The 27,905-nt window shown below is 47.4% G+C and overlaps 1 protein-coding gene across 11 annotated transcripts in view; it reads left to right on the top strand.

Annotated features, from left to right (window-relative positions):
• The first annotated feature begins 5,009 nt into the window (after nt 1-5,009).
• Nucleotides 5,010-27,905, top strand: part of KTN1 (kinectin 1) — a 123,142-nt gene continuing 100,246 nt past the window's right edge. For 4 of the 11 annotated variants that reach the window (XM_043517659.1, XM_043517655.1, XM_038405342.2 and 1 more), the window contains exon 1: nt 5,073-5,247. The gene's annotated coding sequence lies outside the window, so the exon portion shown is untranslated. Of the gene's footprint in view, nt 5,248-27,905 lie in introns of all 11 variants that reach the window. The other 7 variants (XM_038405343.2, XM_043517658.1, XM_043517656.1 and 4 more) reach the window with 2 other exon arrangements.

The following is a 27,905-nucleotide window of genomic DNA, read 5'->3' as shown; positions in this document are numbered from 1 at the left end:
CATGGAAGCTTGGTAATAGCTGCCAGTGGGAAATTCAGGTTAGGGACCAAACTTGGTACTGCTATCTTACTCACTTAATGACAGGTTTCAGAGTAGCAGCCGTGTTAGTCTGTATTCGCAAAAAGAAAAGGAGGACTTGTGGCACCTTAGAGACTAACAAATTTATTTGAGCATAAGCTTTTGTGAGCTACAGAATTTGTTAGTCTCTAAGGTGCCACAAGTACTCCTTTTCTTTTTGCTCACTTAAGTAATCCCACTGAAGTCATTGTGCACAGTGAGTAAAGTGAACAGATATTGGCAATAAACTTGTAGCTCTCCGAGTGTTATTTTGGAAATAACATGCTTAAGCACTGCGGCGTGGACGATGCTGATCACGTCACTTTTCGGGAACCCTAACGGTTGGCTCATGCAGCAGCACTCCTGATGATATCCTTGGAAGAAAGAAACAGTTCAGTCAGAGGGAGAGTGCACAACAAGGTCATCAGGATGGCTGAGACATGCAAAAAAGGCCAGCTCCAGAACAGAGCAGCGAAATGCTGTCTCACCAATTGACGGTGAGCCTTGCATTCAGTTGGCTGACCAGCTTTGTGACTGTATGTGCGCAAATACTAGGGCGCTGACTCAAGCCCTGCTTATCCTTGTCTATAAGACATGGAGTCTCACAGAACGTCAGTCTCGCACTGTTGCTGTTGTTTGCTGGAGATATCCTGGCAATCCATCAGAAGCCTGCAGTGACAAATGCAGCTGGTGAATAGGCTAATAATGAGCCCTCAGTGAGAGATTCTATGCAAATCCCTCGCTGATACCTAAAGCAGTTGAGTTGATCATTCCTCAAAGACTCCTTTGTTGGGAACAAGTAAACAAACAGTTAGTTACATGTGACAGGGCCTGAAAAATATAATATAGCAGGCATCTACTAGCCTGAGGCCAATAGGACCCGCCCCAATTGTCAATGATGGTTAATTTGTGGGTGTCGACAAACCTAGTGTGAGATGCCTACTTCATGCTTTACACACTCAGCTCCTAGGAACGTGAGTGTATGGGGATTCCTACTAGGGTGCTGTGTCTAAACAGACAGTTCAGACCTTTTACCAGGATGGATTTGATTTAAATCATGATTTAAATCACTAGTCAGGAAGACTCGATTTAATCATGGTTTTCTACATAAAAGTGCATTCTTGTTGCTTGTTATAACCTTAATACATATTCTTCACAACTCAGAGATAGATGTAGGTTTCATTTTTAGAAGGTACACACTATACATTTTTAAAGTGGTTTATTTTGAAAACTTTTCAGATTAGTTTTACAGCAATATCAGAAAATGAATGATGGTTGGTTATTTCATTTTCCCAAAGATAATTGAAGCAGATATTTATGAAGTTTATATTTACTACCTGAAAGGGGGTTTCAAAGAGGATGGCTCTAGACTGTTCTCAATGGTAGCAGATGACAGAACGAGGAGTAATGGTCTCAAGTTGCAATGGGGGAGGTTTAGATTGGATATTAGGAAAAACTTTTTCACTAAGAGGGTGGTGAAACACTGGAATGCGTTACCTAGGGAGGTGGTAGAATCTCCTTCCTTAGAGGTTTTTAAGGTCAGGCTTGACAAAGCCCTAGCTGGGATGATTTAACTGGGACTTGGTCCTGCTTTGAGCAGGGGGTTGGACTAGATGACCTTCTGGGGTCCCTTCCAACCCTGATATTCTATGATTCTATGATTCTATGAAGTCATTGGGAGGTGAACTATCTCCAGTTCAATAGGTTAATCATTAATATTTGGAGGATTTTCTTGCCATGCTGTATTAGGAAGAGAATATCACTAGACAGACATTTAAATTGTTTTATTTAACTATAACAACAACGTTATGTATTCTGGATTTTTTTCTTCAACAGCAAACATATATTTTAACAAAATAAGCATATGTCCCTCGCTTCTCACATTTATCTCCAGACTTCTTCTCCTTGTCCAGATCTATTCTGCCCCAACAATCTTCAATTCATTGAACTTTCTGAAACTTTGCACTTTTAGAGAGAGGTATGGGGTTGACTGTGTGTACACAAATTTGCAGAGAGACAATAGAGTTGAGGTCTGTTATTTCTCACCTCTATATGTTATTTATTTATTTATTTAAAAACGTTTTTGCTGTTAATAAGCATGTTACCTCTAGAGACACAAATCCAGTTTGAGAACTGCAAAACTAAGCATCTCTGATGGTATCTTATCTAGACTGAGCACTGAGTCCCATTGGGTAGATTGAAAGATTGACCTAAATAATCTATACAGAAGCCTGTGGAACCCCATAAAATTGGTTCCCTAATCCATGAACTATTGGAACTCATTTACAAAACTTTTCTGAAACATTACATGAATATATAGTCTCATACTATAGAATTAGCATTTATAATCCCTATTCCATGATGGGATATCTTTGAGGTATAATGTATCTATCTTTAGATAGGTTTTTTCCTCAAAAAGCATTTTATCAAAAAAATACAATTTAAATTAAAAAAATCAGATTTTTTAATTTTTTTTTTAAAAAATCATTTTTATCCACCCTGCTTTTTACTGATGAAACAGATTGGTAGTTGGTGCCCCTTTCGCAACATCTCAGCACAGTTGCCACATCTGTACATTTTCCTCTCCATTCTTTCCTTTTCCCTCCCATTTTGTCTTCATTCTCTCTTTCCCTTCCTACCCCCTGTATTTGGGTTCTTTCCTTTATTTTGATTCAGTGACTCTTTTTCTTGATTGTTTTTGGCTCCTCTCCCCTTTCCTTGCACTCCAGAAAGTTATGGGCTTTTAGGGTGGAGACATCATCCACAGCTGGGTCAGGACACATGCTTTCACTTGGCTGTGTGTTGTGAGAGCAGAGATACAAACTTTGGTAGGTAAGCTGCTTCCTGAGCCTGTAGCCCTGGACATGTCAGCTGCTCCTGTGTCCAGCTGTATGATTCTTGCTCGTTTCACTGCTGACCACAGAATTCTGAATGACAGCGGTGAAAAAATTGGGTTTTGGTAATTTCACCCAATTGTTACTTGGTAAAGCTACAGGAAACAGCTGATGCTCTGGAGCTGGCTGCAGATTGAGACAGACAGCACTGTATGGGTTCACATGTGGAAAACATCAGAGCCCTGTCTACACTATAACTTCCACTGGTGGAGGAGAATCACAGATCATCTTCTAAAGTAGATGAGACCTTAGAGCAGTGATACCCAGGCTGAGACTTGCAAGCTGGAAGTGGCTTTTTAATACATCTCCTGTGGCTCTTTGCAGCATGATATTGAAATACTGTGTAATTTAATTATTAACCAATCTAAGTTTTTAACCAATCAGGATGTTTTTATTATGTTATTAACCAATTGTAGTTGATAAAATAATAATACTTGGCTATATATATAAACAAACTAAATATTTCCCGTTACACTGTTTAAATATGAATATATAGTACTATAGAAAATGAAACAATGAATTCACATTACTGTGGCTCTTTTGGGTAATGTTGATCGCTAATTTGGCTCCTGAACCACTGAGTATCACTGCCTTAGAGTCTCGTAGTAATGTGCAGAGCTCACATGCAGTGGGCATAACCTCTGGCTAATTGGTTAGATCCATGGGTGACACGTGAGCCCCCCTTTGGGGAAGCTAGCCACATGGTCCAGCCCCTTGTGCCCAAGGCCCCACTCCTACCCCTGTCCACTGGAGCCCCAAGTGCCCTCCCCCCAGGGTTCAATTATTGGCTCTGCCACTGGCCTGTTGGGTGAGCTTGAGCAAGTCACTTTGCCTCTCTGTGCCTCAGTTTCCCTATCTGTAACATGGGGATAATGATATTTGCCTCCTTTGTAAAGCACTCTGAGACCGACTCATAAAAAGAGCTATATACAAGCTGGACATAAATATAATACCAGAATAGGGCCATCCACACTAAAAAGAAGGGATATAACTTTACTGGTATACTTAAAGCACTACAAAATCTATGTGCAGACAAGCCAAAGCAAAGAGCATTGAGAGCCATGCTGTCTCCTGGGAGGAGGTTGGGTTGGGTTGCGTAGGGAAGAAGGCCTTGGCAGAGAATAGCATCCTCAATCTGCTGAAGCTCAGTGAAATAGTTTAAATGTGCTTCTAAAGGCTTATGATTAACAACTGTTCGGAACTCCAGCCCTCTCACTCTGCGGCTCGCTCCATCAGGGGAAGATCCTTCCAGGAGCCAAATGGCCTGACAACGTCTCAACCCACAGCTCGGGGTCTCACCACATTTATTCTGTGGACACAGACATGGCTCTGCAGAACATCCCTGTGGGGTGTCAGGCTGTGGGATCCCTGGGGGAATCGTGGTAGGGAGTGTCTCAGGCTGTGGGATTCCTATGGGGGTGTCTGGGGGAAATCCCCATGGGCAGGATCTCAGCCTGTGGGATTGCAGGGGTGTCTGGGGTGAATCCCTGTACAGGGGTGTCTCAGGCTGGGGGATCCCCCTGGGCTGGGATCCAGGGGGGTATCTGGGGAGAATCCTCACAGGCAGGGGCTCAGGCTGGGGGTTCCCATGGGGAGAGTCTGGGGGAATTCCAGTGTGGGGGTGTATGTGTCTCAGGCTTGGGGTCCCTGTGGGGAGAATCACAGTAAGGGTGTCTCAGGCTGGGGATGCCTGTTGGAGAGGTCTGGGGGGAATCCTGATGGGGATGTCTCAGGCTGGGGATCCCTGTGAGAGAGGTCTGAGGGGAATCCCGGTGGGGGGTCTCAGGCTGGGGGGGGTCCCCCTGGGGGGCGTGTCTGGGGGAATCCCGGTGGGGGGGTCTCAGGCTGGGGGGGTCCCCCTGGGGGGCGTGTCTGGGGGAATCCAGGTGGGGGGGTCTCAGGCTGGGGGGGTCCCCCTGGGGGGCGTGTCTGGGGGAATCCCGGTGGGGGAGTCTCAGGCTGGGGGGTTCCCCTGGGGGTCGTGTCTGGGGGAATCCCGGTGGGGGGTGTCAGGCTGGGGGGGGCCCCGCAGGGGGTCGGGGGGGGATCCGGCTGCGCTCCCGGGCGGCGGCTCTCGGGGCAGGCGCTGCCTCCGGGCCCGCGGCCCTGCGCCTTTAACGGGCGGCGGGAGGGGGCCGGCGCCGCCGCCGCCGCGGACGTGCCGCTGCCGCCGCCTCCGCCTCCGCCTCCTCCCCCGCCCCGCCGCGCGCTCCCCTTCCTGCCAGGCCGCCGCCGCCGCGCAGGGACCGGCCCCGCTGCTCCGCCTCCTCCGGCCGCCGCTCCGGCCCGCCGCGGGGTGAGTGGCCCGCTCCGCTCCGCTCCGCTCCGCGCCCGCCGGGCTCGCTAGGCCCCGGCGGGGGGACGGAGCCGGCGGGCGCCCCGGTGTGTGTGTGTTGGGGGGGGAGGCAGCCCCCGGCCCTGGGCCGTGGCTTGCGCTGCTGGGGGAGGGATCTGCCCTGGGGGCGCCAGGCAGAGGGATCCTCTTGGAGAGGGGGTGCGGGCCCCTGTGTGTGGGGGGGGGTCCCATGGGGAAGGGGCGGGGGTGTGTGTGTGTGTGGGGGGGGTCCCATGGGGAAGGGGCGGGGGTGTGTGTGTGTGTGTGGGGGGGGTCCCATGGGGAAGGGGCGGGGGTGTGTGTGTGTGTGTGTGGGGGGGTCCCATGGGGAAGGGGCGGGGGTGTGTGTGTGTGTGGGGGGGTCCCATGGGGAAGGGGCGGGGGTGTGTGTGTGTGTGGGGGGGGTCCCATGGGGAAGGGGCGGGGGTGTGTGTGTGTGTGGGGGGGGGGTCCCATGGGGAAGGGGCGGGGGTGTGTGTGTGTGTGTGTGGGGGGGGTCCCATGGGGAAGGGGCGGGGGTGTGTGTGTGTGTGTGTGGGGGGTCCCATGGGGAAGGGGCGGGGGTGTGTGTGTGTGTGGGGGGGGGGGTCCCATGGGGAAGGGGCGGGGGGTGTGTGTGTGTGTGGGGGGGGGGGTCCCATGGGGAAGGGGCGGGGGTGTGTGTGTGTGTCGGGGGGGGCCCATGGGGAAGGGGCGGGGGTGTGTGTGTGTGTCGGGGGGGGGTCCCATGGGGAAGGGGCGGGGGTGTGTGTGTGTGTCGGTGGGGGGTCCCATGGGGAAGGGGCGGGGGTGTGTGTGTGTGTCGGTGGGGGGTCCCATGGAGAAGGGGCGGGGGTGTGTGTGTGTGTCGGGGGGGGGTCCCATGGGGAAGGGGCGGGGGTGTGTGTGTGTGTCGGGGGGGGGTCCCATGGGGAAGGGGCGGGGGTGTGTGTGTGGGGGGGGGGGGGTCCCATGGGGAAGGGGCGGGGGTGTGTGTGTGTGTGGGGGGTCCCATGGGGAAGGGGCGGGTGTGTGTGTGTGTGGGGGGGGGGGGTCCCATGGGGAAGGGGCGGGTGTGTGTGTGTGTGTGGGGGGGGGTCCCATGGGGAAGGGGCGGGGGTGTGTGTGTGTGTGTGTGGGGGGTCCCATGGGGAAGGGGCGGGGGGTGTGTGTGTGTGTGGGGGGGGGGGGTCCCATGGGGAAGGGGCGGGGGGGTGTGTGTGTGTCGGGGGGGGGTCCCATGGGGAAGGGGCAGGGGTGTGTGTGTGTGTCGGGGGGGGTCCCATGGGGAAGGGGCGGGGGTGTGTGTGTGTGGGGGGGGGGGGTCCCATGGGGAAGGGGCGGGGGGGTGTGTGTGTGTGTGGGGGGGGGGTCCCAATGGGGAAGGGGCGGGGGGTGTGTGTGGTGTGGGGGGGGGTCCATGGGGAAGGGGGCGGGGGTGTTTGTGTGTGTGTGGGGGGGGGGTCCCATGGGAAGGGGCGGGGGTGTGTGTGTGTGGGGGGGGGGGTCCCATGGGGAAGGGGCGGGGGTGTGTGTGTGTCGGTGGGGGGGTCCCATGGGGAAGGGGCGGGGGTGTGTGTGTGTGGGGGGGGTCCCATGGGAAGGGGCGGGGGTGTGTGTGTGTGTGTGTGGGGGGGTCCCATGGGGAAGGGGCGGGGGTGTGTGTGTGTGTGGGGGGGGTCCCATGGGGAAGGGGCGGGGGTGTGTGTGTGTGTGGGGGGGGGTCCCATGGGGAAGGGGCGGGGGGGGGTGTGTGTGTGGGGGGGGGGGGTCCCATGGGGAAGGGGCGGGGGTGTGTGTGTGTGTGTGTGGGGGGGTCCCATGGGGAAGGGGCGGGGGTGTGTGTGTGTGTGGGGGGGTCCCATGTGGAAGGGGCGGGGGTGTGTGTGTGTGTGTGGGGGGGGGGTCCCATGGGGAAGGGGCGGGGGTGTGTGTGTGTGTGTGGGGGGGGGTCCCATGGGGAAGGGGCGGGGGTGTGTGTGTGTGGTGGGGGGGGGTCCCATGGGGAAGGGGCGGGGGTGTGTGTGTGTGTGTGGGGGGGGTCCAATGGGGAAGGGGCGGGGTGTGTGTGTGTGTGTGGGGGGGGGGTCCCATGGGGAAGGGGCGGGGGTGTGTTGTGTTGTGGGGGGGGGTCCCATGGGGACGGGGCGGGGTGTGTGTGTGGGGGGGGGGTCCCATGGGGAAGGGGCGGGGGTGTGTGTGTGTGGGGGGGGGTCCCATGGGAAGGGGCGGGGGTGTGTGGTGTGTGTGGGGGGGGGGTCCCATGGGGAAGGGCGGGGTGTGTGTGTGTGTGGGGGGGGGTCCCATGGGGAAGGGGCGGGGGTGTGTGTGTGTGTGTGGGGGGGGGGGTCCCATGGGGAAGGGGCGGGGTGTGTGTGTGTGTGTGTGGGGGGGGGTCCCATGGGGAAGGGGCGGGGGTGTGTGTTGTGGGGGGGGGGTCCCATGGGAAGGGGCGGGGTGTGTGTGGTGTGGGGGGGGTCCCATGGGGAAGGGGCGGGGGTGTGGTGTGTGTGTGTGTGGGGGGTCCCATGGGGAAGGGGCGGGGGGTGTGTGTGTGTGGGGGGGTCCCATGGGGAAGGGGCGGGGGTGTGTGTGTGTGTGTGGGGGGGGGTCCCATGGGGAAGGGGCGGGGGTGTGTGTGTGGGGGGGGGGGGTCCCATGGGGAAGGGGCGGGGGTGTGTGTGTGTGTCGGGGGGGGTCCCATGGGGAAGGGGCGGGGTGTGTGTGTGTGTCGGGGGGGGGGGGGTCCCATGGGAAGGGGCGGGGGTGTGTGTGTGTGTCGGGGGGGGGTCCCATGGGGAAGGGGCGGGGGTGTGTGTGTGTGTCGGTGGGGGGTCCCATGGAGAAGGGGCGGGGGTGTGTGTGTGTGTCGGGGGGGGGGTCCCATGGGGAAGGGGCGGGGGTGTGTGTGTGTGTCGGGGGGGGTCCCATGGGGAAGGGGCGGGGGTGTGTGTGTGTGTCGGGGGGGGGGTCCCATGGGGAAGGGGCGGGGGTGTGTGTGTGTGTCGGGGGGGGGTCCCATGGGGAAGGGGCGGGGGTGTGTGTGTGTGTGTGGGGGGTCCCATGGGGAAGGGGCGGGTGTGTGTGTGTGTGTGTGGGGGGGGGTCCCATGGGGAAGGGGCGGGTGTGTGTGTGTGTGTGGGGGGGGGTCCCATGGGGAAGGGGCGGGGGTGTGTGTGTGTGTGTGTGGGGGGTCCCATGGGGAAGGGGCGGGGGTGTGTGTGTGTGGGGGGGGGGGTCCCATGGGGAAGGGGCGGGGGGGTGTGTGTGTGTCGGGGGGGGGTCCCATGGGGAAGGGGCAGGGGTGTGTGTGTGTGTCGGGGGGGGGTCCCATGGGGAAGGGGCGGGGGGTGTGTGTGTGTGGGGGGGGGGTCCCATGGGGAAGGGGCGGGGGTGTGTGTGTGTGTGGGGGGGGGTCCCATGGGGAAGGGGCGGGGGGGGTGTGTGTGTGTGGGGGGGGGTCCCATGGGGAAGGGGCGGGGGTGTTTGTGTGTGTGTGGGGGGGGGTCCCATGGGGAAGGGGCGGGGGTGTGTGTGTGTGTGGGGGGGGGTCCCATGGGGAAGGGGCGGGGGTGTGTGTGTGTCGGTGGGGGGTCCCATGGGGAAGGGGCGGGGGTGTGTGTGTGTGTGGGGGGGGGTCCCATGGGGAAGGGGCGGGGGTGTGTGTGTGTGTCGGGGGGGGGTCCCATGGGGAAGGGGCGGGGGGTGTGTGTGTGTCGGGGGGGGGGTCCCATGGGGAAGGGGCGGGGGTGTGTGTGTGTGGGGGGGGGTCCCATGGGGAAGGGGCGGGTGTGTGTGTGTGTGTGGGGGGGGGGGTCCCATGGGGAAGGGGCGGGTGTGTGTGTGTGTGTGGGGGGGGGGGTCCCATGGGGAAGGGGCGGGTGTGTGTGTGTGTGTGTGGGGGGGTCCCATGGGGAAGGGGCGGGGGTGTGTGTGTGTGTGGGGGGGGGTCCCATGGGGAAGGGGCGGGGGTGTGTGTGTGTGTGTGGGGGGGTCCCATGGGGAAGGGGCGGGGGGGTGTGTGGGGGGTCCCATGGGGAAGGGGTCCCAGTGGGGGGATTGGGGGATATCTCATGGGAAGGAGACGGGAGGGCAGGGGCTGTGCAGGGGCGAGTCTGTGTGTAAGGAACCTCATAGTTATGTGAGGAGGCCCAGCCTGTGAGAAGGGAGGCCCCTGGGGGGATGAGAGGAGGGTTCCCTAAGATTATGGGGGTAAAGGGTTGGGGCATGGGATTGAGGGGACCGAAGTGCGGCTCCAGACCTGCCCTTGTCTCTCATGGGAGGAGGGGTGCTCTCTCAGCGGGGCTGTGGGGTTTAGGGTGGGGGTGGGTTAGTCTTCCCTCTAGGATGCAATGGGGTTTTGTTGTGTGATTCAGTGATATATTTACTAGTCCCCCCCCCCACTCCCTGGTTGGGGGTGTGGGGAGCCTGGTGTTGGGCATGTGGTCTTGTACTCTGTTGCTATTTCAGGGCCTTAGCTGTAATGGCTGATGCTGTTCTTACTGGAGATTGGGGATGTAAATAGTTTCCAGTTCCTCTGAGCCTGTGAGATGCACTGTTGCCTGGGAGTTGCGGGTGCTCAGCACATCACATGTTCAGGCCCTAAGAGGCAGCTGTTCTGATTTTTTTGGGGAGCTTAATTTTAATGTAACTTGTTCCTTAAAACTTGTTGAAAATGTGTTAAAAGTGTTGAACATGAAGAGTGTGTGGGGAGAAACGGAGAGATTTCCTTGCTTCTGACAGTGGTGCTGGGACAATTTGCATAGTGGGGGTGCTGAAAGCCTTTGAACCAAACTGTAAACCCTCTATATGATGGAAACCAGTTCAAGCCGGGAGTGCGGCCACACCCCTAGTTCCAGTGCCTATGGCGTTTGGACACAGTCTTCTTTGGATATTACAAAACCGTCCTTGCTAGGGATGATTTTTTTGCCTTGGAAATACTAGATTGACCCAAAAAGAAAAGGAGTACTTGTGGCACCTTAGAGACTAACAAATTTATTAAAGCATAAGCTTTCGTGCGCTACAGCTCACTTCATGCTCTAATAAATTTGTTAGTCTCTAAGGTGCCACAAGTACTCCTTTTCTTTTTGCGAATACAGACTAACACGGCTGCTACTCTGAAACCTGTCATTATGCAATAGATTGACCCAAACATCATGTTTCACGAAAACACTTTCCTTGGCTCCCTGAATCTCCCTAAAAGATGTTGTTACCTGCTGTCTTGTAAATATTTAGTTCAAGTATGGACATCTTGCTTGTGAATGCCATGACTGTGGATAATGCGCTGCTTTCCCCTCATATTAAGAGCCGCTATATTTAAAAAACTAATGAGCGAAAGGAAACCTTGCTTGTATTATTGTAAGGAATAAATGTGATCAGCTACTTAGACTGCAGGAGTGAGCTGCATAATCACCTCTTATAGGAGTGACTTTAAATGAAGGAGCATTTGGTACTTTCTGCCTTTGTAATTCCTTATGTAAAGGAAGGAGGGAAAAACTGAGTCTTAAGAATGTCCAGCCTAAACTAAGAACGGCTTTTATTGGGCTCTAGCAGTAATTTGGCTAAATTCAGTTTCAGATAAGCTGATGAGTAGATGAATTATTACACGTAGGTGTCTGTGCCATCGATTGGGGTGCACAATCGAAAGTTTTGGAGGACATGCTAACTAGCTGCTCCTTAAAGTTAGACTTCCAAATGCAAACATTCTGAACTTACGTTTTGCTGTATGCATAATAATATAAGGAAATCTAAAAAGCTTTTTATTCTTCAAGAGTAGCACACTTAAGTAATTTTTCTAAGAAGATACTTTAATTAGTGAACTAGTACAAAGCTTCAGAATCACAGATTTAAAAATAAACTTGATGTTAGAAGTTCTGGAAGCATATTTAAAGATCTGAGAAAAACAGAAAGTTACTATGCTGTATATTTTGGAAATAACTTTCTATAATGGGTCCATCTCTTGATTTGTAGTGACAGCTGTACAACAAACATGCTACGTACAGAATTCATCATCTAGTCACTACACTAACATTGATAAAATTCTGCTTTAAGAACTGATTATCTTGGAAAAAGAAAAGGAGTACTTATGGCACCTAAGAGACTAACATTTATTTGAGCATAAGCTTTCATGAGCTACTGCTCACTTCATCGGATGCATTCAGTGGAAAATACAGCATCTGATGAAGTGAACTGTAGCTCACGAAAGCTTATGCTCAAATAAATTTGTTAGTCTCTAAGGTGCCACAAGTACTCCTTTTCTTTTTGCAAATACAGACTAACATGGCTGCTACTATGAAACCTGTGATTATCTTGGAGAGCTTTATAAACTGCCTTTTGTTTCTTCATAACATCAGAAGGAAGTTTAACTTGCATTCCCTCAGAAAAGGAGAAGTTCATTGCTTTAAACAACAATGACTTTAAAAATCCCTCCTCTTTTAACAATTAGCCAGCAAAGCAGTCTGGATGCAAATCTATGGAATCCAAAAAAAAAAAAAAAAAAATCAAAGTAAATTGAATTTATTGTAGCAATTTAAGACAATGTTTTTAAAAGGACGCTCTTAAATCAGGGGATACCATCATAGGGCCTAATCACATCAGCCACACTATCAGAGGCTCGTTCACCTGCGCATCTACCAATGTGATATATGCCATCATGTGCCAGCAATGCCCCTCTGCCATGTACGTTGGCCAAACTGGACAGTCTCTACGTAAAAGAATGAATGGACACAAATCAGACGTCAAGAATTATAACATTCAAAAACCAGTTGGAGAACACTTCAATCTCTCTGGTCACTCGATTACAGACCTGAGGGTGGCTATCCTTCAACAAAAAAGCTTCAAAAACAGACTCCAACGAGAGACTGCTGAATTGGAATTAATTTGCAAACTGGATACAATTAACTTAGGCTTGAATAGAGACTGGGAATGGATGAGTCATTACACAAAGTAAAATTATTTCCCCATGGTATTTCTCCCTCCCACCCCACCCCCCACTGTTCCTCTGATATTCTTGTTAACTGCTGGAATTAGCCTACCTGCTTGTCACCATGAAAGGTTTTCCTCCTTCCCCCCCCTGCTGTTGGTGATGGCTTATCTTAAGTGATCACTCTCCTTACAGTGTGTATGATAAACCCATTGTTTCATGTTCTCTGTGTGTGTGTATATAAATCTCTCCTCTGTTTTTTCCACCAAATGCATCCGATGAAGTGAGCTGTAGCTCACGAAAGCTTATGCTCTAATAAATTTGTTAGTCTCTAAGGTGCCACAAGTACTCCTTTTCTTTTTGCGAATACAGACTAACACGGCTGCTACTCTGAAATCTTAAATCAGAGTTGCTCCAAACTCAGTTCAAAAGAATTTCCATAATTTTGAAAAAAAAATCCTGTGGATTAACTAATGCATTGTTTAAAAAATAATTTCCTTGCAGTGCTAGCAACCAAAATGCTGCAGCATTTAGTTTTGAGACTCATTTAGTGAATTAGACTCTATATATGAAATAGACTAATCTGTTTCCATTGACTAAATTGAAAAATACAAAAGGTTCTGCACGGTGAAATATAACTAATTAACTCTGGAGAGGTACAAACTACTTTAATAATCTGAGTATCAGAGGGGAAGCCATGTAAGTCTGTATCCACAAAAACAACAAGAGGTCTGGTGGCAGTTTAAAGACTAACAGGTTTATTTGGGCATAAACTTTCGTGGATTAAAAAAAGACCCACTTCTTCAGGTGCACCAATAATCATGATTGGTGCATCCAATTTCATTTTTATTTTTTTTTGCACAGGGAAGTACTTTTAAAATGGAAAAGAAAGATGGGGTTGAGGAGGATATCCTTGGTATTTTTAAAAAAAGCTAATAAGTTGGGGATGCTGTGTGTCAATATACACTTGCCTATAACGAAAACATTTTTACTAACCCAGTTATTTAAAAGCAAGGACATAAAGAGTTAAGGACATCTTGCATCTTACTGTGCACAAAATGAATGCATTTCTTTTCAGGAAATGCATATTTCATTACAGTATAACAACCTTAACTCTGTCCCTTACGTTGTTGGTTTTATGTTGTAATTTTTTGTCTTGATAGTGATATTTGAATACTCTATACTTACTAGCAAATGGGAATTATCAGTTAACATCAACTGACAGTATGGTATCTTAGAAAAATATGTTCTGCTTTTTCTTTAGAATAATGTATATGTAATTATATTGGAAAAGCACATATATTATGAACATGCACTTGCATTTTAGGCTGGACAGTGTATAATTATATTTCTTTCCCAAAAGCAATGTAGTTTGAGATCAGCAATGATTATTGGGAGGTCAGAGTACAGGCTGTTTTGTGATGTACTTTTCTTTATAAAGATATTTATAATGGGCTGTGTAAGTCTAAGGTCCTTAACTGTTTATCTTGTCGGAAGTGTTTGAGCTTTGTGTGATGGGCATCTGTCTGCATTTTTTTAAGGGTTTTGTAATGCCACCCATCACTGTGCTATCAGAGCACCTTCCCCATAGCTACATTGTTGTTAATTCGCCTTCTCTTTGCTTTTAACTTGTGTATTTATGTATAAGAATACACACACTTTCAGTTTAGTAGATGTTTGAAACAGATAAAGAAAAACGTTGCTCAAAAAGATTAAGTGTTTGCCATGAAAATCAAAAAGAGATTTGGTTGGTACACTATGCCTTTCTTCAAGTATTGTTTGTTCCAGTTTTCTCAAAGTAGATCCCTAACATTATGTGGGTTTGGGTTGGAAGTGATTATCTGCCTTGTAGAGCTTCTGTGCCTAAATTTGGTTGCAGTTTCCATCCATGAGCAGGCTGTCTAACTCGCTTTACCACATTTTTGCTGTTACATCTTATGCTTGTATTGCTTTTTGTGTGCTATGATTAAAATATAACTTTTGCATATAACTCATAGTGAGGAAAGGTTGGGTTTGGATGAAAATGACCTGAGGTTTTGTTAACTAGACAATTTTATTAGTTTTTTTTTAAACTTAACTGTCTAGTCAGTCTTTTAAAATATGCTTTAAACTCTGCTTAAAAGGTGAGGAGGGAAGAAATGTTAAAGAAATCCTCAATTGTTTGTGTGGTGTGGGGGAAAAGGTGGAAGGGAAGGATAAAATAATGCAGCTGAGCAGGCTAAGTTTTGTTAAAATTATTGAAAGGGAAGGGCAGGACTTGCTCAAGCCTGCATACAGCAGTATGATTATTCAGTTAACTATATAACAGCTTTTTTTTTTTAATGTCATTCCTTACTCCACCTATTTCTGAGATTAGATGATCATAGGTCAAAATACTTGAATCACTGCTCAAACCTGGTTACCATACAATGATTGATGCTCAACAAAACTTTTTAGAAGCTGCAATTCTTTATAGAGTTCAATGACTGTGTGGAAAAAGTTCTGTTCTGTGCTTTAAGTGAAGACTTACTGTGCTGGAGAAAGCTGAAGAGTGAAAGCTTTTACAGTGGAAAAGAAGTTAAATAGTTAACATATAAAAATATAGAAACTTATAAAATATTCTAAAGGAGGATAGATGAGAAATATAAGGAAATTGCATTGAAATCTGGCAACTTTTCGCTCCATCAGGGTGCTTGTAGTTCCAGTTGTGGGACAGATAATACAGTAGTAAATATTTAGCAAATCAAGTAAAATCATACTCCTGCATGTGATGTATCCAAAGTGTTATAAATATTAAGGGAAATCTGTGTACATGTTCTGACTTAACTTTTCCTCAGGTAGTGGCAAAAAGTAGCAGAACTGATCTGTTTACAAACTGCCACTATGGCATAATTTTTGAGGGTCTCTGTAAAGTCACATGCCCACCAGGTGAATGGGGCCCTCAAAATAAACGTTTGACTTAACTGTGTGATTGTTGAGGCCAGTAAGACTGTGAATTGCTGATCTATAATATCTGCTCCAGACCAATCAAACTTTGCTATTACTGTTTATTTGTATTTCTCTAGCCCCAGTTGTAGAATGGGACCCCATTGTGCTTGGTGCTGTACAAACACAGAACAAAGATTGTTTCTGTCCCAAAGAACTTACAAACTTAAGTGTTGATTGTGCTAAATTGTGGCTGGTGTGGGGGTGGAGGTGGGGCGGAAATTACAAGAAGATCATGTTTGGCAGCGTTTTCATGCTTCTCTGTGTGCTTGTTTGATTGCTGTAAAAACAGCATCCAGCAGAAATCGGCTCTTCTTTCAGATTAGCACTGTCTTGTTAGAAATAGTTCTCAGCCACATTAAAATGCACAAGTTGATAGAAAGTAGGATTCAGAGGAGATTTTTTCCATCCCAGATCACTCTGATTCAGGCAGAGCAGAGACTTGGATCTGGGACTCCCACATCCCAGGCCGGTGCCCTAACCACCAGACTGTAGAGTATGGTTTCAAAAGATAGATAGAACTATTCCTCTCTGCTACCCCCTTCCTGCTGAAACGCTCAGTAAGTGCCTTGTTTCTGGTTGGTCTAGGTTGGATGACTGACCCATGCTACATTGAAATGGCCTTCTGCTGCTCCATGTAAAATTAAGAATGTTTTGGGTTGGGGAAGGGGAGTGGCAGATCAGATCCTGGCCCTGCTTAAAACAAATACAGGAATTACTCAGGCTTCTGTGACAGGTTTCAGAGTAGCAGCTGTGTTAGTCTGTATCCGCAAAAAGAAAAGGACTTGTGGCACCTTAGACTCTAAGGTGCCACAAGTACTCCTTTTCTTTCTTCAGGCTTTTATATTACCTGTAATTCCTCTATTGTGAGTTTGGTTCAAAGGGGAACTAGAAGTAACTTCTATGTTGGATTCTTTGCACATGAACGCTGCCCAGCAGAATAATTGCTTCACTGCTACTGGCTGTGCTCAGGAGTGCTGTGATTTTTAATAAGATTATATTTGAATGAATACATACATCTTTATAAATGAGCTTAAAGGGACACTGTCAGGTCAACTGAGGCCCTAAAGATACGGGCTAGGCTTTGTAAAAAGCTTGTTTTGACAAGTACAGCATTAATAAAATCTTAAATGGAGACCCACTGTTACTGAAGGAATTACTCTCCCTTGCAGTGTTCTCCATCCAAACATTGCAGCATCCTGTTAGTGTGTGAAATAACAGAAAGTGAAATACAAAGAGGAGCGACTAGTCTATTTTGGTTTCAGAGTAGCAGCTGTGTTAGTCTGTATTCGCTAAAAGAAAAGGAGTACTTGTGGCACCTTAGAGACTAACAAATTTATTAGAGCATAAGCTTTCGTGAGCTACAGCTCACTTCATCGGATGCATCCGATGAAGTGAGCTGTAGCTCACGAAAGCTTATGCTCTAATAAATTTGTTAGTCTCTAAGGTGCCACAAGTACTCCTTTTCTTTTAGTCTATTTTGCTCAATGTCACTGGAATACAAAGTGGGGGAGGGGAGGGGAGGAAGAGTAGGTGTGTGGAGAAGAGGTTCTGGTGATCTAAATTGTTAATAATGTAGGTATTATGTGTCTATTAAAATTAACTTTAAACTTCCTGGTCCTTTTATTGCTTCTTCTGAACCTTAAGTGTAGGATTTTGATGTTTGTAATTTCCCTTAAGGTTCCACACTCAGAGAGGGGGGGTTTGGAGTTGCTTTGTGATGGGTGTGTGGAAAGTCTGGAAGATTTCTTTTCTGCTTGTTTTTATACCTGAGAAATATCAAGTCTCCAGTCTTTGCTGGTGGTCTTTTTGGAGGATCCAGGGAAATGAACTGGGAGCTACCTCGGCCCTTATTTGTGGTGGGTTGGGAACTTGTGTGGTGATTAGCTTTTGATTTGAAGTTTTGAACAGTTGCAATATAAATCACTTTCCTGCTATTTGTGATTTCCTAAACCTAATAATTCTGCAGTTTTCCTTCTCTACCGTGCTTATCCTAGAGGGCTAAGATCTGAATCCCTGATATTGGTGGGAGGGAGGAGAGAAGCAAGTGAAGTCTTTTCCCCACAGAAGACTTCTAAAGACTATGAAAGACAAACGACACACACCCCGTGTTTGTCTTTGTGCATCATTTTGTGGGTCACTGTGCATGTTACCTTCTGTAGGTTGTAATATATCTGCAAACAAGTAATGCTTGCAAGCCACACTTCTTATTGTGGTGTTAATCCCTTTTACCTATAACAATGTCCTCCAGCAGCGTTTACAGTTCACACCCTTGCTTTCATTGATATGCGCGCAGGATTGTCCAATAAACTTTGTTAGGGTTGGTAAATAAGAGTAAATCAAGCAGTGGCATTTCTAGTCGTCAGTCTTGATTACTCTTTCCAATGGGCTCTTCCCAGGGGTCCGAAACTTGATCTACACCATACTTTTTTCTTTAAACTTCCCACCACTGGTGTGGCTTCACCTTAGGAGCATTAGTGGACACCAGACTCCAGGGTTCCAGACACCCCCATGTCTAGATCTGCTCTGAATAGGATTATTTGGGTTCATTTGTAATGTCTACTGATGGTTATTGTCGACACCCATCCCTCAATCAGCAACCCCCTATTTTTCTGTAGAAAATCTGTGAAAAGTCTCATGATTTCCTCACTTCCCCTCCCCCCCCCGGATATTCTCCTTAAAGTATACAGGTGTTGCTGATATTACAGAACGTGGTCAGTCACTTAAAGCATCTCTGTGAGGAAGCTGGGTTTGGGTTTGTTTCCTCAATCTTTCATGAACTTCAGCTCCTTTCTGTTCTGGATTGTACCTATTAACTAGGTGGAAGGGTTGAAGAGGCCAATCTATGGATATTCAGGCCATTGAGTCTGTCAGTTAACCCAAAGAAAACAAAGCTTGACTTAGAAGCCTCTGAAACACCCATATGATTTCTAAGGATAGTTGGCAAAAGAGGTCCTTTCAACTAGGTATATATGCACCCCAGGATTCATGCTGCTTTCCCCCATGCAATAAATGTGAACGGGCTCTCTTGAGGATTGGATTGTTTGTTGGTGGTTTTCTGGAAGCAACTTGAGTAAGTTAATTACAAGCTACATTCATAAGCTCTTTCATAGGTTAGATCAACAGAAATACAATTATGCATGTGTTTTGGATTTCTTGGCCTCTTCTTTCCAAAACTCCTCTAATTTTTCTAGCATTTCTTGTACAATTGAATGTTGGTTTAAAGTGGCATCAGAGTGGAGGTACTCCCTAGCTGTCTATCCATTGTCTCTTAACTTAGATTGTAAGACCTTTGAAAGCTTACACTTAGGCTACGTCTACCTTACAATGAAAAGCAAGTTGTATCCACATTGTGATGTGTAGCTACATGCGTCAGTGAAAGATACCTCCAGCAATGGAAGGCTTCAGCAGCTCCCCACTGCTGGAACCTTTCGCTGCAGAGCGGAAAGGCTTTGGCAAGGGGAGGCAGCGACAAATCTGCTTGCCAGAGTCTTGCCCTGTAACTGGAGCCTTTCCCTGCAGGGAAAGGCTCTGGCAGCAGGGGGACCCTACAGTGGCTAAAAATAGCACTGTAGACATGGAAGGCAAGGCTTGAGCAAATAGAGAGTTATATAGGGTACGTTTTACCTTACGTACCCACACCCTTCTGGCACAAGTCGGCTTCTCCGATTACTCTGCTGTTGATACCCATGCTAGGGGGGCTACACGGGTATGTCCACCACACGCTGCTGACAGACGTGTAGTGCAGTGCAGACATACCCCCTCAAAGATGTGGACAAATTGGAGAAAGTCCAGAGGAGAGCCACAAAAATAATGAAAGGTTTCGAGAACCTGACCTATGAGGAGAGGGTGGCTGTGTGGTTTTTTTTTTTTTTTTTTCTTTTAAAAGAGAAGGCATGTTTAGTCTTGAAGACGTATTAGGTCATCCTCTCAACCTTCTTTTCTCAAGTATGTTAAGGGCTGTTATAAATAGTGTGCTGATCAATTGTTCTCCATTCCCACGGAAGGTAGGACCAGGAGTAATCTGCTTAATCTTCTGCAAGGTTAGATATTAGGAAAAGCTTTTTAGCTATAAGCATCCTTAAGCACCGGAACAGGTTACAAAGGGAGATTGTGGAATCTGCATCATTACAGGTTTTTAAGAACAGGTTGGACAAACACCTGTCAGGATAGTCTGGGTATAATTCTTCTGGCCTCAGTGCTGGGGGCTGGACTAGATGACTTCTCAAGATCCCTTCCAGCCCTGCATTTCTCAGAGTCTATCTTTTTGTTGTGGGTTTGTACAGTGCCTAGCATAATGGGGCCCTGGTCCATGACTGGGGCTCCTAGGTGCTACTGCAATAATAATTATTTGGAGGACAGGAGTGACGAGAGAATAACTTTTCTTTTTTTTTTTTAAAGACCAGCTGGGAGATTCTAGGCACAATACCAGGACGCTTGTCTTGGGGAGTGACACACCAGTGTAGGTCAATCCTGTGCATTGCATGGTAAGGTGTCTACTGCATTTATGCAAGAGCATAGGAAAGAAGTTGTTGAGTATTTAGAAAGAGGTGGTAACGATATCTTTTGAAGAAAAGGAGTATCCGTGGCACCTTAGAGACTAACAAATTTATTAGAGCATAAGCTTTCGTGAGCTACAGCTCACTTCATCGGATGCTGAAGTGAGCTGTAGCTCACGAAAGCTTATGCTCTAATAAATTTGTTAGTCTCTAAGGTGCCACGGGTACTCCTTTTCTTTTTGCGAATACAGACTAACACGGCTGCTACTCTGAAATATATCTTTTTGACACTCCTATCACTCAGTTAAGGAATGTGCTGGCCCTTTTTTTCCCTGGAGCAGTGTGCTTTTGCCTGTACTCATTCTTCCGGATGTTTGCAGTATATCAGCAGCATTCCATTGCTCGCAGGAAGATTTGAGTGCAGTCAGAATCTGTGACTTTTTAGTGCCAAGGAAGATGACTCGGCAATCATACGAGGCACAGGTATTCTGGGATAGCTCCAGGATTTGGCTACGTTGTGACTGATGAATAAGGGAACTAAAAATGTCATTAGTTGATAATTTAACTGTTGGATTAATCTTTGATCACTGGCTGAGGCATTGTTCTCCTAACCCCTTTTCTTCAGAGTTTAAAGCTAGAAGAAGAGTTTGAAAAGAAGGGAGTCCTCTTCAGACCTCATTCAGTGAGCAAAAACTTGAATCCACAGGAATTGAACTGTCCCCGAAGTCCTTGTGCTGTATCTTCAGAGTGCTAGAAGAATCAAAGTATGTTATGCTGTTATGGGTCCCTGTAGGACCTGGTGGTTCCATTTTAGCTGTTGAATTTCAGTGGCTTCCAGATCAAATGTGCAAAATATCCTTCTACTTGTAAATAGAGCATTTGCAGGGCAGGCAGTTGGAAACCAAAACGGGATCTGAAACTGAAGATTGGTTCCTGAAAGTGACTGTCTTTAAATAGCCACTCTTCTGCCCATAATCACCCTTTAGGGATCTCTACTGCTTCGGAGTACAGAGGTCAGTCTTGCTCCTGAAAAGCAGATGATGTTCTCCCTTGTCTGTCTTCCCCAAAGCCTTTTCAAACATTTTGTTATTGCTATAAAACTCAATTTCCTTGTGAGCAAATCATATTATCTTAGTGTCAGACAGTGGTTCTGACTCGGATTGTATCAAGAAACTTGTCTTTGTCCTGCTGTTTATGTGGCACCTATGCATTGGTACACTTAAAAAGTCACAGCTATAGGGGAGGGGGATAAGGCATCTCTTGTGCCTCCATGATCCCAGCCCCCAGCATACTTTAGAGCACCACTGGGGTGACTTTAAATTTTGCCCAGCTGCCTGTGGCCCCTAAAGGTCATTCCGGCATCTGGGGATCCCCTGAGCCCAGGAGTGCTCCGGCTGCACGCCAGGAGTCATGATGGGTTGCTCTTTGCCACTGGGGGAAGCGGAGGGTAATTCTGAGGGGCTGGTTGTCTCCGGTTCCTTTGCCCATGAAGTTTCTACTGGTTTGAAAGTGCATACTGCTATTATTAGTATATCTGATTTGAAGCATAGAGGATTTCTCTTAAACTAAGTGGGAGGACCATATCCTATGGTATCAAGTGTCTGTTTGTACAAATACCTGTCGGGAACGTGCAGCATCAATGCTAAGTCGTGATAGGAAGGACTATGATACTTTCTCCCTAATCTCCTTGATAATATTGTAAATAGTTGACATTCAGCTATGAAATGGATGCTCAACAGATCAGGCTGCAGGGAAACATTATTTTTCAAAGTCCAAAGTGTAAACTGCTTGTTCTTTTGGAGGGAACTGATAGTTGTGGCGGGAGGGGAGGGCTGCTCAGTGACACTGCCTGAACTTGGAAAGTAGGGAAGAAAATAAAAAGCAAGTCTGAAGCAGCATCCTCCCAGTCCTGGAAACTCTAGTTCAGTGGTCACTGAGCCATAGATTAGGATCAACCAGTCAATTGCGGAGCCTCGGCCAGTCAATTGTGATCTCCAGCCCCTAAAAGTTTGGTGGTGCAGTGGGGCTAAGGCAGACTCCCTGCCTGCCCCAGCTCCATGCAGCTCCTGGAAGTGGCCAGCATGCCCCTGTGAACCCTGGGGGGGCGGGGGGGGGCAAGGGTCTCCATGCGCTGCTCCTGCCTGCAAGCACCGCCCCTGCAGCTCATGTTGGCTGGGAATGGGGCCAATGGGAGTTGTGGGGGTGGTGCTTGCAGGCAGGAGCAGCGCCTGGAGCCATGTACTTTCCCTCCTTTCCCCCCCAGGGGCCTCAGGGGTATGTTGGCCGCTCCTGGGAGCGGCGTGAGGCTGGGGCAGGCAGGGAGCCTGCCTTAGTCCTGCTGTGCCGCTGACCAGGAGCTGCCCAAGGTAACTACTGCCTGGCGGGAGCTCGCATCCCAAACCCTCCCGCATCCCATCCCTGATCCCCATCCTGCACACAAACCCCCTGCCTCAGCCCTGACCCCCGTCCCAGAGCCAGGACCCCCTCCTGCACCCCAACACTGGCCCAGCCCAGAGCCTCCTTCTGCACCCCAACTCCCTCCCAGAGCTTGCACCCTAACCCCCTTCCCTAGGCTTAGCCTGAATCCCCCTCCCATGAACCAAACTCCTCAGCCCCAGCCCAGAGCTCACACCCCCTCCTGAACCCCAAGTCCCTGTCCCAGCCTGGTGAAAGTGAGAGAGTGAGAGAGAGCAATTGGGGGGGGGGCAGGGCCCCCGGGGAAGGAGTGGAGCCTCGGGGAAGGGGCAGGGTAGCTCCTGGGTTTGCACTTAAATTCAAAAAGTGAGCTTGTGCATAAAAAGGTTGGAGACCACTGCTCTAGTTGATGGCAAAACTTCTCAGATGGGTCTCGATTATGATTTTACTTAGTGCAGCAGCAGGCTTCCTGGAGAAATTGAATGAGAAGTACCTACATCTCTCTACTACTTTTTTAATAAGGTAATTTTCATGTCTAAAGCCTATGATACGCTATCAGGTTGGGGTTGCAGGCTAAATTTAGGAAATCTCTTCACAGCTTAGTGCATGTGTATGTATAAAACAGCTTCTTTATTAAATAAATGAAATAAAATAAAATAAGACCAGTGTCTCCTTAATAGGGTAGCTTCTACAAAATGCAGAATCATTTAGTCCTGTCTACCTACATAGTACACCATTCTAATTGTGATTTGAGCAGCTCTCTACTTTTTTGCACCTTAAAATATACATGGGTTCACTGGGATTTAGAATGCATCTCAAGGCCCTCTTAAAAATGACAGTTATCGTTTGTATGTTCTACTTTGCAGTTTCAGTTACGTCAAATGGATGTGCTGGCTAGTCAGCTGTCCTGTCACATGACTAATGTCTAAAAGATGGTGTATATTATGGGTAGTGTACTTCCATTTTTAGTTGCCCTTCCTTCTGCCCCCCTCCCCAAATAAGTTTTTGGAACCTTTTCAACTTCAAATCTTGCATGTGAAAATCTGTGGCCAGAGACTTTTTCACTAAATGAGATCATCAGGAACTGTTCTTAGTGTGCCACAAAAAATGGCAGGCAATTTGGTTTAGATTCACCTAGTTGATATGTGATGTGCGGGACTACATTTTTGAACTTCAGTGGCATGTCCAGCGTTGAAATAGGAGCAAATCTACAGTGGGGGAATTTTGGAGATATTGGTTGGGTAAGCATGGAATGGATGGACCTCAGTCTTGAATTCCCCGTAAGCTGCATGGCCCACAGCAGCCTATTTAGTGCCTCTCAGGTGCTCAGGAACCTGCCCAGAGACCTGCCGCGGCTGTGGGAGGGGTGCCTCTCCCCTGTCCCCCACCTAGCTTAGCCCCCAACCTGCCAGGGCTCTCAGCCTGCGGCCAGGACCTGCCAGGGTGGTGCAGCCAGATTGGCCCCAGGCACGGCCTGGCCCGACCCCAGAGTGGCCCGAACCCAGATGCTGCTGGGCCCGGACCTGGACCTGCTGTGGCTGGGGGAAGGGCACCTATCCTGCAGCCCCAGCCCCAGAGCTCCTGCTTCAGGGAGAGGTGCCTCTTTTTCCCCCCCACCTCCCGCAGCCCAGGAGCTGCTGCAGGGAGAGAGCGCTAGGGGTGGTCCTCTCTCTCTCCCTCCCTCCCTGCCGTAGCCCCGGAGAACCCTCCTGCGCTTCAAACCCTTCATCCGTGGCCCAACCCCAGAACCTGCACCCCTGCACCCCAACCCTCTGCCCCAGCCTTGAGCCCCCTCCCACGCTCCAAACCCCTTGGCCCCACCTCCACCACATGAATTTTGTTACGTGCACTACTATAGAGTTGATGTGTCACACATTACCTCCATAGTGGTGCACGTAACAAAATTCATTCCGCACATGGTTGGGAAAAATTAGAGGGAACCCTGTTGTATGGCCCTGTGGAGCTGCTAATAGGATTATGGGACAGTAAGCACAGGGAGAATGAGAGCCTTGACAGACTCGGAAGGACCCAAACTCCTTAAACATCTGTTGTTGAGCTTTTTTTTTAAACGTTTTCCAAAATCCTGAGTATTCCCAGATACCAATCTTAATTAATCTGAAGTTAAGTTTTTAAGCGTACAAATCAATAAGGATTAAAAAAAAAACCCTGCCCACAGTTTATCAGACTTATCAGAACATTGGGAAAAACAGCATTAGACTAGTGGGAAATTCAGACTCAACCTTCTGAAAATATGGAAATGCACATTTGGAGTCACCCAAACAGTCTTTAAGTTTGCTCTAGTTGTGATACATAAGGAAATTTATCAGAGGCCAAGAATATTTTATTTCATTTAATAAGGTGCTTCAGTTCTTTACAGTCTGTAGAAATATGTCACCGGTTCCTGACTGGACACGACATCGTAAAGGTGGTCATTCCTGCTCTTTATTAAGATTCAATCTACTGACCGTACAGACCCTGCATCTAGTGAGTTCCTATATACAAGTATTTTGAGAATGCATCATGAATGGATAACACTAGATAATACTGAGTCCTGCCTTGAGTGTAGGGGACTGGACTAGATGACCTCTCGAGGTTCCTTCCCATCCTATGATTCTGTGAAATGAAGGCAGTAACGTATGGCATACAGAGCAAAGATTAATGTGTTGAAAAGTCACCTCTCTTAGACAGGTCTGTATGAAACCAATGCCCAGTGGCTTGTATCTTCCAAACGAAAACTGCAAGGACAGTATCTTGCCAATGTTCATGATGCCTGGACCATAGGCAATTGGTTTCTTAAAACCTTTTATGGGTGGCTGTGGTAAGGTCATTCTAGCCATGCTGTAGACTTTTCAGATTTGGTGATGGGAGCCTTTAGCATTGGCCTAGGTCAACGAATTTACACGCCCTGTATGTATTCTCCCACCCCTGCCTTTCATTAGGGAAACAAAATGCTCATGATGAGCAACCGAACATGAAGTGAGAAATTCCCAAGTGAATGTTGCTGTACACAGTTAAATATACTGTATTTTACATATAGTGTATCCTATAAAATATGTAACAGGTGTAACTTGGTTTCGGCTAACATTGTGGGAATAAATCTTAATTTTGGGAATTTTCTTAAACTTTGGAAACTTTTTACTCTATTGATACATTTAAATCAAAGGTCAGGAAGTGGAAAATTCAGAGTTCCAAGAGCTTTAACTCTGCCACATTATACAGCCTAAGGCTTTTATCACCTTGGTGTCTAAGTACCACAATCTTGTATGTTGTGTAGTATATACAAAATGAAAGGGCAGTTATACTATGGGAAAACTGAACTCTAGAGTTTGCATTTGCTATGGAAATCCTTGAGACACAAACTTGCTCAGCTTCCAAGTAAAGAGTCTTTCCCTAACTGCCAGATGTGCAAATTCAATCTGGGATGACAAGGCCAAATTATCTTTTCTGGTTTGTACTGTATTAGCAAAAAAGATGTGGTCTGAATTCTGCTCTTGCTTATATCTTTATAATTCCTTTAAATGGGTTTCATAGTGTAACAGGACAAAATTTGATCCAGCAATTGGAATGTAATTAACATATATGTTAATACATGAGGCAGAATAGAATCCAACACAGTTTGTCAGCTGTGTGGCTCTGCAGTGTGTTCAGGAGTTAAAAAGTAGTAAAACTTACCATCTTATTTTAGTTGACGAGTCCTACAGGAAACGGATCTGTTGAGTAAGGTACCATTTTTACATTGGCATTTCTCGGAGTAGAACTATTTATATGCTTAACAAGAAAAATGGGTATAGTGAGTAGTACTTAATGCAGCCTAGACAAGTTTACACTGTTCCTGGAACACTCATTTTTGTATTTCCTAAATTATTGTTGTAGGGTGCTACTTTAACACTGCATCAACATGGTTATTTTTGCTTTTAACTTCCTAGATTTGTGTGGGCCGGGGAAGTGTGTGGACTAGAAGGTAGGAAAAAAAATTCTAAGAGTGATGTTGCTGGCAGAGTTTACAAGTTTCTCCATCGGCCATTTAAATTCCTATTTCAGTAATCCTATTGTGCACGTTTATGCAGTACATCTGACTAAGGGTCACCTGTTAACTGAGGGGAACTTTTCCTGTTTGTGCTGAGTATGCTGTTTTCAAGTAGTCCATATCTGAAACGTAAACACGTCTTAAACTTAGCAAAGACATTACTAAATGAAAATTGTTTGTTCCTGATGGGTTTTGAACTCTGGGTGTGTTCCAAAATTTCTAACTACTTTCTTTTAGAGAAACTTGGAGAACTTTGTGTTCTCACCGCCAATAATTCAAATGGCAGAAGGAATTTTTATCTCTAATCTCCTGGTCCAAGAGAATTTTCAGCCCAAAAGGTGAATGTTTCAAAAGTTGGATCTGAAAATGGGGTTAAAGCAGAGACTGTTTTGCAAATGACGGCTGTGTTATGGTGAATTGTGAAACAGATGCTTGCTGTCTCAATACATGCTGTTTGTAGTGATTTACTTGTTAATGCAGTAATCCCGTTTCCCTTATTCTAAGGGAAACCCAAATCTCTCTGCTACTTAAATATAATATATATTTGTGGGATAAATAATTTCTTTAAACTGTTTGTTGGTTCAGTAAACCATGTCTAATATGCCACACAATCCGTTAATAATTGATTTCCTCATTTGAAAGGTTTCAGAGTAGCAGCCGTGTTAGTCTGTATCTGCAAAAAGAAAATGAGTACTTGTGGCACCTTAGACTAACAAGTTTATTTGAGCATAAGCTTTCGTGAGTATCAGATGAAGTGAGCTGTAGCTCATGAAAGCTTATGCTCAAATAAACTTGTTAGTCTCTAAGGTGCCACAAGTACTCCTTTCCTCATTTGAAAGTGGTGTTAATCACTCTTTTTTTTTAAATTTTGTCTCTCTCCAAAGTAGCTTGGTAGGTAGGTGGGTCAGATCTTTTTTAGTACTTCAGATAGCTGGGACATCCCTCTTTCTGTAGAGGTTACTGATTTCATGGATTGCTGTTTAACAATAGGATCATTGAATCACGGAAAGGTTAACAAAGCACTTTTTTGTCAGTTGCTCAATCTTTTTGTGTGGTTGTGTGAACAGCAGACTGAGCAGAAATAATGGAAAAATCTTGTTGCTGAAATGACCAGGGTCAGCATGCTGCATTGTTAGGGCGAAGACCTGCTTGGGCTTCTGGGTCTCTGGCTGTGAAGTTGGATAGACAATGAATGCTTTTTGGGTTCCATTGCGAGACCACTAACTATTAGTTTGTAGGAAACTTTCACATTTAATAAAAAGAAAAGGAGTACTTGTGGCACCTTATCTGTAGCTCATGAAAGCTTATGCTCAAATTTGTTAGTCTCTAAGGTGCCACAAGTACTCCTTTTCTTTTTGCCAATACAGACTAACACGGCTGCTACTCTGAAACCTTTCACATTTAATAGTGTCAGGTGTCTGGTTCCAAATACTCACAATTGCCCTTGTTGCTGTAGCTTCTAGTTCAATTTTAAAACCCCCTTTTAACAATGAATGTGTTTGGCTCCCTAATTTAAGGGTTAGAAAAAGGGTGAACTTGTAATCCTTAATTATGCATTGGAACACTTAGTTAATCGTAGTCAAATGCAGGCAACATTTCAGCACCTCTTCTAGAGGCAGTGTGATGTTTTCCTGCTATGGAGTTGGAATATCCAAATGAACGAAGTAGACTCCCTACGTGCGTGCTGTCACGGCAAGGGACTGCTAGATTGGATTTTGGTGTTTTGTGGAGGGGGTTCAAAAGCAGTTCTGGCTTAAAAAATATTTGTGTTTTGCAGTAGCACTTTGAGGCCTCCACCTTGTTGTGCTAAGCA

The sequence above is a fragment of the Dermochelys coriacea genome, chromosome 6, assembly GCF_009764565.3.
Source record: "Dermochelys coriacea isolate rDerCor1 chromosome 6, rDerCor1.pri.v4, whole genome shotgun sequence".
NCBI lineage: Eukaryota > Metazoa > Chordata > Testudines > Dermochelyidae > Dermochelys > Dermochelys coriacea.
Note: the sequence above shows the minus strand (reverse complement) of the source record. Positions and strands in the feature narration are given on the sequence as shown.